The sequence below is a fragment of the Mustela lutreola genome, chromosome 11, assembly GCF_030435805.1.
Source record: "Mustela lutreola isolate mMusLut2 chromosome 11, mMusLut2.pri, whole genome shotgun sequence".
In the NCBI taxonomy this organism is placed as follows: domain Eukaryota; kingdom Metazoa; phylum Chordata; class Mammalia; order Carnivora; family Mustelidae; genus Mustela; species Mustela lutreola.
The window spans coordinates 81,590,908-81,604,645 of record NC_081300.1 but is presented as its reverse complement, the minus strand read 5'-3'; positions in this window follow the sequence as shown (position 1 = coordinate 81,604,645).

The window sequence follows — 13,738 nt, the reverse complement described above, 5'->3', positions numbered from 1 at the left end:
ATCTCCTAACCTGATATTGGTCTATTCAGGTTGTCAATTTCTTCCTGATTCAGTTTTGGAAGTTTATAGGCTCCTAGGAATGCATCTATTTTGTCTAGGTTGCCTAACTTATTGTCATATAACTGTTACAACCGTTGATAATAATTTCTGATGATTGTTTCTATTTCCTTGCTATTAGTCATTATCTTTCCCTTTTCATGCATAATTTTATTAATTTGGGTATTCTCTCTTTTCCTTTGGATTAGTTTAGCCAGTAGTTTATCAATCTTATTGATTCTTTCAAAATTCAGCTTCTAGTTTCATTGATGTGTTCTACTGTATCTCTACTTTCTATCTCATTGATCTCTGCTTTAATCTTGATTATTTCCCTTCTTGCATGTGGGTTTGGCTTAATTTGTTGTTGATTCTCCTGGTCTTTAAGGTGTAAAGAGAGCTGGTTTATTCTGGAGTTTTCAATTTTTTGAGGGAGCCTGGTGGGAAGAGTTGTTTTTTACCTTAAAAGGTTTGTTCTGGAACCATCATGGCAACTCTTTTCCATGGGGATGGCAATGCAAATGCATTATGATAGATCTAGGGCTTACTCTGGGCTAGAGGTAGAAGAGGAGAGAACATTTTCAGTACCAGTGTCTCCTGGTTTGTTAGGCCCAGGGTCTCAGAAGTCACAAAGTCGGGAGGTTGTGCCCTCAGTCTTCTAATGTGTAACCCATTTTTCACCATCCTTGCCTCTAACTCATCTCTCACTGCCCACATGTTCAGATATAGGGGAATATTGATTGACAAAATATTAATTGCCAAATAACAGTAGTTGGAGAATAAGAGAAATGCAGGCACCTGATTATATAATATTACTTAAATAAAATATGTTTTTATAAGTGCTATTGGAAGTAAATTCCTTAATACTTTAATCATACAGAATGATGGAATCCTAGATTTTTTTTCTTGTATTTATAAGAAAATAATCATGCCTCAAGTATATCAAAATGGAATAGGGAAAATTAAAAATTGTTTTAAGTTGATTTGCGTGTCTTGTGTGTATGTGAGAGAAAAGTGAGAGAGAAAGAGAAAGAGAGAAAAAGAGAAAGGGAAAGACAGAGAGGTGGCTGCAGTGAATTGATGAGTTGCAGGATAGATATTAAAGTTTTGTCTTTTGCTTTCTACATTTCCTTTTCCTTAGGTTCAAGAGAACAATCAGTAATATCTCAGATGCCTGCTGGTAACATCAGCAGAAAGAGTTAGAGGTTCCCAGAAAATTAAAGATGAGATATAGTTTTCCTGACATAGGAAAAGTCATTTTTTGTCCCCAGCTATTTTTTTTTAAAGATTTTATTTATTTATTTGACAGACAGAGATCACAAGTAGGCAGAGAGGCAGAGAGAGAGAGAGGAGGAAGCAGGCTCCCTGCTGAGCAGAGAGCCCGATGCGGGGCTCGATCCCAGGACACCGAGATCATGACCTGAGCCGAAGGCAGCGGCTTAACCACTGAGCCACCCAGGCGCCCCTGTCCCCAGCTATTTTTAATGATCTATACCCCACCTGTGTACTTCCCAAGCACACTTCTTCCAAAACTTCCTGGGAGGTTCTTACAAAGAAATGCAAAAACCTCACTAGTTAAGGATTTTGAGGGAACGAGGCAATGGGAAAACTAACAGTCACCACCAGACCAGGGAATAGCCTAAGCTATTGAGACAATAAATCAGTGCTAAAACTCCTAGTGCTATTTTGAAAGTAATCAAGGCCTTGCATTTCTTGTCCCAGAAAATGAGCCCAAGACTCCATCTAGTTTATATCTGCTCTTGAAGCCTGCAGCGTCCCTTTACCTTGTCCAACAGTTACCTCTGCTTTATTCTAACGGTGAAGTTTCTGCCCTCGGTGGAATACAAGCTTCATTCAGGTGAACATGCAATACATATTGCACTAATACATATGTGGATGTGCATGCATCCACAACCTTATGACCAACCATACACGGGATAATAAATCTCTCCCTTCTGAGTATTCATCTTAAATACTAAATAAATATCTCTCTCCTGTTCAAACAGTCAAGGCTTTGGAACTTATTCCCTGTGATCTCCTTGTATGTTGTAAACAAAGATTCCTTTGTTTGACAACTCCACCTGTTTCTGTGATTCACTAAAGGTTGACCTCAGTTAATTCAGTTACTGTAATGGCTTTCACTCCTCTGATTCTACCTCTGCAAGTCTCCAAATTTAACTATTTTTTTCTCCCAATTCCGCATGTTCTTGGCTTTAAACTGCAACTCGGAAGAGATGATTTGCTTGTTTAAAAAAAAAATCAAGAAAAGGGAGTAGTAGTCAACATTATTACTTTGAACTTCCTGCCCTAAGGGGCTCTCCTGTTGTTTCTCTTTGACCTCCTGGACTAAAACGACAGAAATTTGGCAATACATCACTCCCCAATCCAGGTTACTGACAGAACAGTTTATAGTCTTAGAAAAATATTTGTTTAAAATATCACATAATTAAATACTTAAGCATGTAGTGTAATATAGTGGTTGAGAAGAAATATATTTTGGTCATCTGAATATTTGGTTTTCAACCATGGCTACTGACTCACAGTTCCCAAAACTCTTGGAATTTCCTGTGATAAGGGTGAGAGAGGTGTGTTTTGTTATGTTAATGAAGTGACCTTCAGACCTCACTCAAGGCAAGGGCTGTTTGCCTGAAGGACCAACCACTTGGTGAAAGCCTTCATAACCTTTTGCCCAACATGTCTCCCCTTCCTCCCAATTCAGGATTATCTGGGGAAGGAAGCGGAGCTGGAGATTAGATCAGCAAATGACAATGATTTAGTCAGTCATGACTATGTCATGAAGCCTCTACAGAAAACCTGAAAGGACTGGGTTCAGAAAGCTTTTAGTTTGTTAAATGTATGAAAAGGCAGGAAGAGTGGCAGTCTTACAGAAGGTAATAGAAGCTCTGTGCCCATTCTCCATACCTTGCCCTGTGCACTTCTTTATCTATCTATTGATTTAAATCTTCTATTATATCTTTTAATAAGCTGGCAAACATAAAGGAAGTATTTTTCTGAGTTTTGTGAGTCTCTGTAGCAAATTAAAAGAATGTAAGAAGTAGACCACTGGGACCTCCAACCTGTAGTTGCTCAGTCACAAGCACAGGTAATAACCTGGGGCCTAGAGTGAGACTGGCATCTGAGGTGGTGTTGGAGATATTCTTGGAGGACTGATCCCTTAACTGATGAAATCTTACGCTATGTTCAGGTAGATAGTGTCAGAATTTAGTTGAATTCTTGGAGATCCTGCTGTTGTCTGAAAATTATTTGGCATTGTTGGTATGATGTCCTAAAACCCAAAAAGATATAGCTACCTCAAAATAAGAATAAGGTTGACAGCTTATATATAATAAGTGAGTATATCAGGGGTTTAAAATATACCCAATAAATAGTGTAAGGAAATAAGGGAAGAGTTTGAAATAAAAACAAGAATAAGAACCTAGTGGTACTAATAGATTAAATATATGTAATCTAGTTGAATTAAGAATACAATGGTTAGAATATGTAATGGATTCAATAGAGATAAGAAGTCACTTAAGGATATAGTCATCTGGATACCAGCAAAGCATTAAAATTATCAATGTAAAAGAGGTGTAAGATGTAGGTGATGTGTGTGGAACAAAAGCTAGAGAAAAAATTAGATTTTCTTACTACTCATAGCCTGTTGACAAGTCCTTGAAGTTCCTCTGGGGACTCAGCTGCTTCAATGTGGACACGTCCACTCAGGGCAAAAAGCATTCTTAGTCCACCTCCCAGGATACTGAAAATCTACTTTCACATGTAAAACTTACTTTGGAAACTTCTTTATCTCTACTCCCCACCCCTGCCCTCAAGATATACATTGGCAATCATCTCCCAAGCATATACCCACTGATAAACATCAGAAGAGTCTCTTCCCTGAGTTTTTACTAAATAGTAATAAATGACCTTTCCCTACCAATAGCTAGCCCCCTCAAGGTACTGGAAACCTTGTCTATAAAAAACATTGGAGGCTTGTGCTATACCTAACCTCCTCCCAAATTGAAAGTATATCATCAGCCACTCTTCATGACCCTCTCCCTCTACTCCAAATAAATAAATAAATAAACATTTTTTAAATAAAATAAAATAAATGATTTTTTAAATGAAAGAAGAAAAAAGGAAAGAAATATTTGCATATTAATGTACATCTATTTCTCAAGCATAAAATAGTCAAGACACTGGATTAAAACTTACATACAAGAAAAGAAAGAAAATATTCATAACTATAGTTGACTCTATGAATCCCAAACTTGGGCATACATACCAAAAACAAACAAACAAAAAATCATAAGTGTTAGAGAGAAAAAAAATTAATTCATTAATAATGAAGCAAGAATCAGACTGACAGAAAATTTTTAAAAACATCTGATTTATAAAAGAATGAAGTAATAGCTTTATTATCTTGAAAAAATAATCAAAAATGTAAACATTTAGATCCTTATAAAATGTCGTTGGAATAGGAAGACATAATAAAAAAAATATTTTCGGGAATACAGACCACAGATAATTTGCCTTACTTTGTGTAGGCAGCACTTAAACACTAATATTTTAACAGTTAAAATGTACTCTATGACCTATGGGGTGGGGGAAAAGAGGATGACCAAGTCATCTTGAAATAATTCAGTTTTATGAAAAAAGTAAAAAGATCGAAAAAAAGACTTGAAGAAAAGAGAGATAAAACATATGCATAATAAAAATAAATAAATAAATGAACAACCGGAGTGCCTGGGTGACTTAGTCGGTTCAAGTGTCTGCCTTCAGCTCAGGTCATGATCCCTCCAGGGTCCTGGTATTGAGCCCTGCATCAGGCTCCCTGCTCAGTGGAGAGTCTGCTTCTCCCTCCCATTGAGAAAATAAATTTGACTTATTTATTTGAGAGAGATAATCTTTAAATTTTACTTATTTATTTGAGAGAGAGTGAGAAAAGAAAAACATGCACACAGCAGGGGGAATAACAGAGGGAGAGGGAGAAGCACCCCACTGAGCAGGGAACCCCCTGCGGGGCTCTATCCCCGGACCCGGGTATTATCACCTGAGTTATAGTTAGACACTTAACTGACTGAGCCACTCAGGTACCCCAATGAATACAATCTTTAAAATAATAATAATAATAATAATAATAATAATAATAAAGAAATAATATTTCAGATAGTATGATATTTCTTAATGTAAGACTTGGTATAAAAACAGGATGACATACTTGTCTAATTATAGCAAAAGACTTTGATAAGTTTAGATTCAGTAGTACATAAAAATTTAACTTCTTTCATTAACTGATAATTTAATTAGATTAAATTAAGAGACATCAAAATTTAGAGAATCTAATAGTCCTGATCTATTAATAAATGTAGCCATCCTGACCCCAAAACAATAGTCTTCAGTAAGTATATAAGCATAAGTTAAACATTTACACAAACAGGCCATTATTTAGGCCAGAAGTATATGCCAATCAATTCCGAGAGTTAAATATCAGGCTATATTTTCCAAGAATAAGGCAATAAAATTAGAAAACAATGACCAAAATATTAAATTCATATAATTGGAAGTTAACTTCATACCTAAAAAGAAATAATACAGCTAATTCAGAAATTTTTAGAATTAAAGTACTATGGTAATATCAACTCTCAAAATGAGTAACGGACAGGTGGGGCTAGGGAGGAAGAGATCCATAGGGAACTTTGTGAACAGGCTCTCAGAAATCCCCAAAATGTGGTGTGGGAAAACCAGAGTAAAGAGATAAATTGGACCACCCTACCCCAGGGAAGAGCACCCTGATCTAGGCATGTGGGATGGAGGACCACCCTGCCCTAGGTGTATGGGGTGGGTCATGTGGGGTGGGTGTCTCTATGATAATCACCTGTAACCAAAAAAGAATAATCAGAGGCTAAAAAGGAGGTAAGCCACTGAAGGAGTTATTGATAGAGATGTTAAAAGGATTAAAGTTGCCTGGTTACCTTTTTATAAAAAATAAACCCTGAAGGCACTCATTGTTAACTGTGTGGGGACCCCTCTTAGTTGTGAGAGCTTTTTCTATATATTCACTTGATAAACTTCTGTCACTTACTCACTCTCCATTGCCCACGAGATTCCTTCTTTGAGTCCAAGAGACAAGAACCTAGCTCTCCCACATCATTCCCTAGAGTTAAGTATCAGGCTATATTTTCCAATGATAAGGCAATAAAACTAGAATATAATGACCAAAATATTAAGTCCATGTAACTGGAAGTTAACTTCACACCTAAAAAGAAATAATACAGCTAATTCAGAAATATTTAGAATTACTGTACTATGGTAATATCATTTGTGAAAATAAGTGACAATAATTAAAGGTATTAAGGAAATCTAAAGGTTTAATTGTATTAATTCAAAAGAAAAACAAAACAATACAACAAAAACACCAAAGCATAAAACAACAAAACAAAACAAAAAGAATATAAAGGCAAAACCTAAGAACGACAGCAGTAATAACAAAATATTATAGAATCAAACAAATTTTTGGAATAGATTAATAAAAAATATTTGACCAATGAGTACTGGTCAGAAATACTCAGAGATTATGAAGATAAAATAAAATACTAAATGAAATGTATAAAAACTAAAGTATAGACCTAAGAGAATGATTAAAAATGCTTCTAGAAAAAGAGTCTAATTTTAAGACAATAAAATTAATAGCACCATAGAGAAAACTGTATTTGTGACATAGGGGATCAATTAGAGATGATAAAGTATTTCCTTAAATATCAAAGATAACAATTAGACTCAGGGGCTCAGTCAGCTAAGCCTCTGCCTTCACCTCAGATCATGATCCCAAGGCCCTGAGACTGAACTTGACTCCCTGCTTGGTGGGGAACCTGCTTCTTCTTTTCCCTCTCCCTCTGCAGCTTCCCCTGCTTGTGCTTGTTCTCTCTCTTTCTCTCTCTCTCTCTAAATAAAATTTTAAAAGTTAAAAAAATTAAGAAATAAGCATCAAAGATTAATCCATAAGGTAAACGTATGTATTAAAGTGATTAATTAATTTATATTAAAATTAAATATTTCCTTGCATTTAAGTACAGTGTGGAGAAAAAGTTCATAGACAACTGACATAGGAATGAACAATACTTAAAATATTTAAAACTGACAAGGAATTATTAGATTTAGACTCCATGATGATCTCTATGTATGTGCATGTAAAACACCTTAAAATACATTGTAGGAATGTGCTACAGGAAATTAAAGAGACAGGGAGATAAAGGGGGAAAAATAGCTCAACTTGAAATGACTAGTTGGTTGCCACTGTGTTTTATTTACATTTATTTGGTCAATGAAATTATTTTACATGTATCTATTATTATCTTGTAAGACATGGTATACTAATATCATTATTAATGAAGTTGAGAATAAGAATATGATGCCTCATTTCATCATAATTGTTAAAAATGATCCCTGAAGCTGGTAAATGCAGGAAGCCAGAAACAGAAAAAATAATTAGCACCAGTTCAAAAGCTTGTCCACCTGGAACCCGTAAGAAAATCCAACTAGATCCTGAAAATAATGAGTGATTTGAGGAAAATGGACAGGGATATAGATTTCCAGGTGCTTTTTACTTATAATGGCAATAGCAACTTAGATAATGTAATGGAAAAAAAATCTATTAATTGGCAGTAGGAGAATTATTTAAAAAATATAAACCATAAGCCAATGAACTTGGGAAAATTATGAAGAATCTACATAAACATAAAAAGAAACAATATGAATTTGCCAAGGCACATTCACATTTTTAAAAATAAGTTAAAAGGGGAACAATATGCCATAATACATATATCAATGTTTTTCATAGAAGTTTAGTATAAAAAATAAACATTTTAAATAATTAATTTGGAAAATGATATCACATATCTGAAAAACTTGGAAGAAGAAATGGATAACCATGACTAAACAAATGTAGCAGAAAAATGATTTACAATAATAGATAAAAGCTATTCAAAAATGCAGTGAATATTGGCCAAAGCTTAGAAAAATCTATACAATATAAAATGTAAAATGAATTCATAAATGAAAAATAGAATCCCATTAAATCTAATTTGGAAAGAACTAATAATTTTTTTTTTTTTTGCCTGAATCTGCTCTACCTTTCATTAGGTGGGACACTGACCAAGCCCACTGAGCTCCTCTCTCATGCCCAGTAATAGTAAAGTCATGGACATTAATTACTTCTGAGATGAATTTTAACCACTGTGGATAGGATGCAGAAGCCAGTGGGTTAAACAGATTCTTCCTTGTTTCAGGAAAATAATTCTGAGATGTATTCTGTGCATTAGGATTGATGCTCTGTTGTCTACAATCATAATCTACTCAGTCTGAACTCATATATGTTTCTCCTGGACCACTTAGCTCTTCTCATTCTCTCCTCTTCCACGTGATCAAATCCCAAAATAATTATTTAGGTTGTGTATGCAAGTCCTGATTTTGAAGGGAAACTCAGTTACAGAAAGAGATGAAAATAAAGATACAGGGAAAAAAATGGTGCACTTGGGTGACTCAATTAGATAAGCATCTGACTCTTGATTTCAGCTCAGGTTGTTATCTCAGGGCGATGAGATGAAGCCCCTATAGGCTCTGTGCTGGACAAGGAGGTTGCTTAAGATTCTCTCTTCTTATCCCTTTCCTTCCACCCCTCTCCTCCCATGCTGTCTTTCTCATAAATAATAAGCACTGCTGAACTATCTTAGATTCTGTACCTTCTCTCCAGCCATGAACCTATCACTGTCTTTAACTCTTGAAAACTTCATTAGGCAAATTAATGTGGTGAAGGAAGCAATATGAGAAAGCCTCTTAATCTGATGAGCATGGATCTGAACAAACCCTATAGATACTATCCCTTTGACTTCAATATACTTCAATATACTATCAATACCTACAGTGAGTCACATACACACAAGATTATTGTTTTTATTGTATACTTCATATATTCATTAATATATGACTCGTTAGCATTTTGTTGAAGTGCTAAACTATGGTAATAAACAAACTTTTAATTAACTTTTCCTCCTATGATACAAATATAACTTGCACTTGAACTTTAGCTAATTTTATGTTCTAAAATTGTCAAAACAAAATGATCAAGGTTTCTAGACTATTTACTGTATTTTCTTCTATATAATATTGTTCTATCTCTTCTGTATAAAGAAAATGAATGCTTGGGGCTCTTGGGTGTCTCAGTGCGTTAAAGCCTCTGCCTTCTCCTCAGGTCATGATCCCAGAGTCCTGGGATAGAGACCCACACCAGGCTCTCTGCTCAGCATGGACCCTGCTTCCCTTCCATTCTCTCTGCCTGCCTCTCTGTCTACTTGTGATCTCTGTCTGTCAAATAAATAAATAAAATCTTAAAAAAAAAAGAAAATGAATGCTTGATAACTAAATAAATGCTTTACTGAACAAATTAAATATGGCAATAGCATTTTATTTTATCATGCTTTACAGATTAAACTATAATATTATATCACTGGTCTACAAATAATCTACTCACAAAGTCATTTGGAAGCTTTTAGCAAAAGAATTCTTCCTCCTGATTGTAGTATAAAAGCCACAGAAATATACAGAAGACTCCTAGGATTGAAAGTTAAATCCAGTTATCCGTGATGCCTTGAGTAGGACCTGACCTATGTATGTCCTGGGATGCACTAGTAACTGTTACATGTGATAGGATTATATTTAATATATACAGTTTCATTTACTTCACAAAGGAGATATAAATTTGAGAATAAAATATTTGATGAATCTATAAAGTCTATATCTATTTGTAACCAATGTGGTAGACTTAAGATGTTAATTTGAAAAAAAATTTCATTGAACACATACACATAGTCAATTGTTTTTATATATATATACAGCATTATTTATTTATGTAAATAAATGCATTGTCAGTAAAATCCATTTACTTATCAATCATAAGGGTAATTTTAAGTACTAAGAATAAGAAATATGTGAAAAGATAAGTGTTCAAGAGTGCAGTTTGTGGTAATTAATACAATATGATAGGCTCATAAAAAAGATATATTACTTGTACTTAAAAGGTTCTATAATTAAGCAATGACCACTTGAAATTTGTAATTAGTCTTGCTGCAGTTTTTCCTTGCACTTACTGCCCTTCCCCAGAAGTTCATTAAGAATTTCTGTGAATGTCCTTATGTTTAATCTCATTCATGGATTCCACTGCTGCTCACAAAACAAAGCCAAAAAAGAGAAGTAACTCTATGTGGCACTCCGTCCACAAGCAATACATTCATAAATAATTAAAAAGCTCTCTACTTCATTTGTTACCCATTCATCTGATGATTTAAATGAGTAACTGAGGCCATTTTATCAGCACGTTTAATAGAATGCGACTCAGAAACTTAACAGTGTTATTTAAGAAGAAATGTTCATGTGTTAAGGTTTTTATTTTTTTTAAATCAACAAAATAATTTTCAAATATTAAAAGCAAATGTCTCCTTTTCCTCCAAGTTTCCTTGCTATGTCAAAGTTATAAATAAATACATTACAATCGTATTTTGAGTAGTAGATAAAAACAAATGTTTTGAAACTGTCTGTGGGTTGAGTGTCTGTGTTAACGTATAAATATCTGAACTCAATGTATTTAGACTTTATTAGATGGTTTATTTTAGACTATTTAAAAATACATGCTCAGATAATGACTTAACATTATTTTATTCATTTTAAAAAATAAATTATTTTATTTAATTATGTTTCGATATTTATTTAATAAATTAATGATTTAATATTTAATAATCTAAATTTGAAATATTTTAAATTCTAAAAAATATTTATTTAATTAAATTGATATATTTAATATAAATATTTAATAAATTGTTTAATCATTATTATAATTATGCAATACATTATGTATTGTGTAATAATTGCATTTTAATAAATAAATAAGTGTATTATTTACATTATTTTATTTTATTTAGTTGACAAAGAGAGGGCGAGCACAAGCAAAGGGAGCTGCAGGCAGAGGGAGAATTAGGCTCCCAGCTGAGCAGAAAGATCAACCTGGGGTTCCATCCCAGGACCCTGAGATCACCACCTGAGTCGAAGGCAGATGCTTAACTGACTGAGCCATCTAGATGCCCAAGGCTTTGTATTCTTAGCTTCTAAATATTGATGCTGCTTCATCTCTGGAGTTAGTATATTGATGTTGAGAATTCATATCAAAGAACTGATAGTAGCTGTTAAGCAGAAACTTATAATTTAGGGGAAAAAAAGAACAGAAGGAAGGGAAAGGGCAAAAGTCAAAAGCACATTAATATAAAATTTAATTAGATAAATAAAGCTGATATTCCTAAAGGGTGCTAATAAAAGAGCTGCAAAGAGCTGATAGGATTAGGAAAATTGTCCACTCCTGGTCATTTCATAATTTTAAACTATTCCTTATTAATAAATATACTTAGTTCCAGAAACACAACCACATAAGGACATTTCCACCAAGTTTCCTCTAACAGCATTTACAAATTAGACGTTCAAACAATGTAATTCATTACATGTTGCATCTGTATCTTAAAGTTTACACACTTTCTGTGACACATTTTCTAACAATTAAAATTTAAAAATATATATATATATAAATATATATATATACACCTTATACCTAAATGGAATATATATATATATATATATATAGAGAGAGAGAGAGAGAGAGAGAGAGAAAACTTATCCTTAAATGAAACCTTTCTTTGTTTATTAGCTTAAATAGGTAAATTAGCAACAACAACAACAACAAACAGCTAATATTATAGAGGTAGGAACAATTTACCTTTTCATTCATTGCTATTTTCTAAAAATTCCTATTTTATTTTTTTCTCAAGTCTGTCATAATAATTTTCTAAATCTCCTGCCTTATTCAAATTTTTTCTTTTAGTGGAAATCTCTATTTCATATTTATTTTCTCTTCCTCCACTCTTTGCTCTAATAATTCAATGTATTATTAGATTTTCTGTTTTTCTCTTTATCCAGATATATCTTTTCTTTCTTTCTTTTTTAAATAATTTGATTTGCTGGCATTTTACATCAGTACATGCTTTCTTATGGATGTTAAAAATGTCTGTGGAACTACTAGAAGAATAAACTTTTTACCTTTAAGAAGTTTACAGTCTAGAGTGCCTGGGTGGCTCAGTTGGTTAAGTGTCTTCCTTCAGCTTAGGTAATGATGCCAGGGTACTAGGATCCAGTCCTGCATCAGCTGCCTGCTCAACAAGGAGTCTGGTTCTTCCTCTCCCTCTACCCCTCCCCACCCACTCTCTCTCTCTCTCTAATAAATAAATAAAATCTTAAAGAAAAAGACTTACTGAAATCTGAGACTGAATTACTAAATTCAGTCTTAATATAAGACAGCTAAACAAAGCAATGATCACAACTGGAAAATTTAGTCAGATCATGGTTTAACATTTTTGGTTGACACAGGACCTCTTTCAGTAACAACTTTCCCTAAATATCAATTTCTTTTTAAGGCAAAAATTTTGACAAGAAATTCAGATCCTTCTCATCATTTTCATATCAATTTAATGTGACATCCTCAGAGTATATAATCAAATATGTAATTATTCTATCTGTTGCCTTGTATATTGCCTGTATCTTTTTCAGACCCAAAGTTTCATTGAGGTAGAGTTTTTTTGTTTTGTTCTTTTTAAAGCAGAGATTTTTAAAGTGTTTGATATATACAAGATACTTAATAAGTGTTTACAAAACCTATGTATTTCAGAAGCCTTAAACAGGTTTTAAAATAATGTAGGTGATATTAGTAGTCATATCAAACAATTTGTAGGTTTCAGTCATGTCAATAACTACATTTCTCAGAGACAGAGAAACATACAAATGATCTGGGTCCAGTAGGATAATGCTAGCATGTGTTGTAAATTCTCTTATATGACCTTATTCTTGCAAGAATTGGTTATGTGGCAGAAAAAAAGGTACCACTATCTTATACTTTATTATTTAAAGAGATTTATGAAAGTTGTTAATTTCTTACACTACCCCTTTGTTTCAGTGGACCCAATTTCTGTGGTAATGGTGAGAGGAAAGTAGGCAATTTAGGCAGCCGCAAAATTCTCCTACAAGGCACTATAAAATAAGGCTTGTTCTAGATCATGGGTCTGTCCAAAGGGGAATGTTAAGGGGTAGGATGGATGATGGATGCATTGTGGACTTATAAGATTAATACTATTATGCCCCAATAATGGGTCTATGATTATAGGAGCGAGACTGATATAAAGCGAAGGTCAAGCAAAGCTTTATTTCATTCCAAGCATCAAGAATCTAATCGAATGTTCGGGGCCACACCTCTTACGAGAGAAGGCAACCCTTCTCTGTTTCACAGTCTAGCTTTTAAGGGCAAAGGCCATGCAGTCAGGCCTGGCCACGCACAGGTGACCAATGAGATTTTAACACACACAGGAAACTCCACAGTGAGGCTAGGTGACCAATTGAGGTTCAATTTACCCTAGTATAGACATTTGACCCAGCCTAATACACCTTGAATAGGATTGGTGCCAAAAAGGTTCCCAAAGGGTGGAGGAGTGGGGCATACTCCTTAGTATCTAAGGGACAGTGTGCAAATCCCCCCCCCTCACCGCTGATTGATGTCTCCACCTGGCCTGACCCACCCTTGTATATGTGCTTTGTTACCTGGAGCTGATTTCCAGGACTTGTT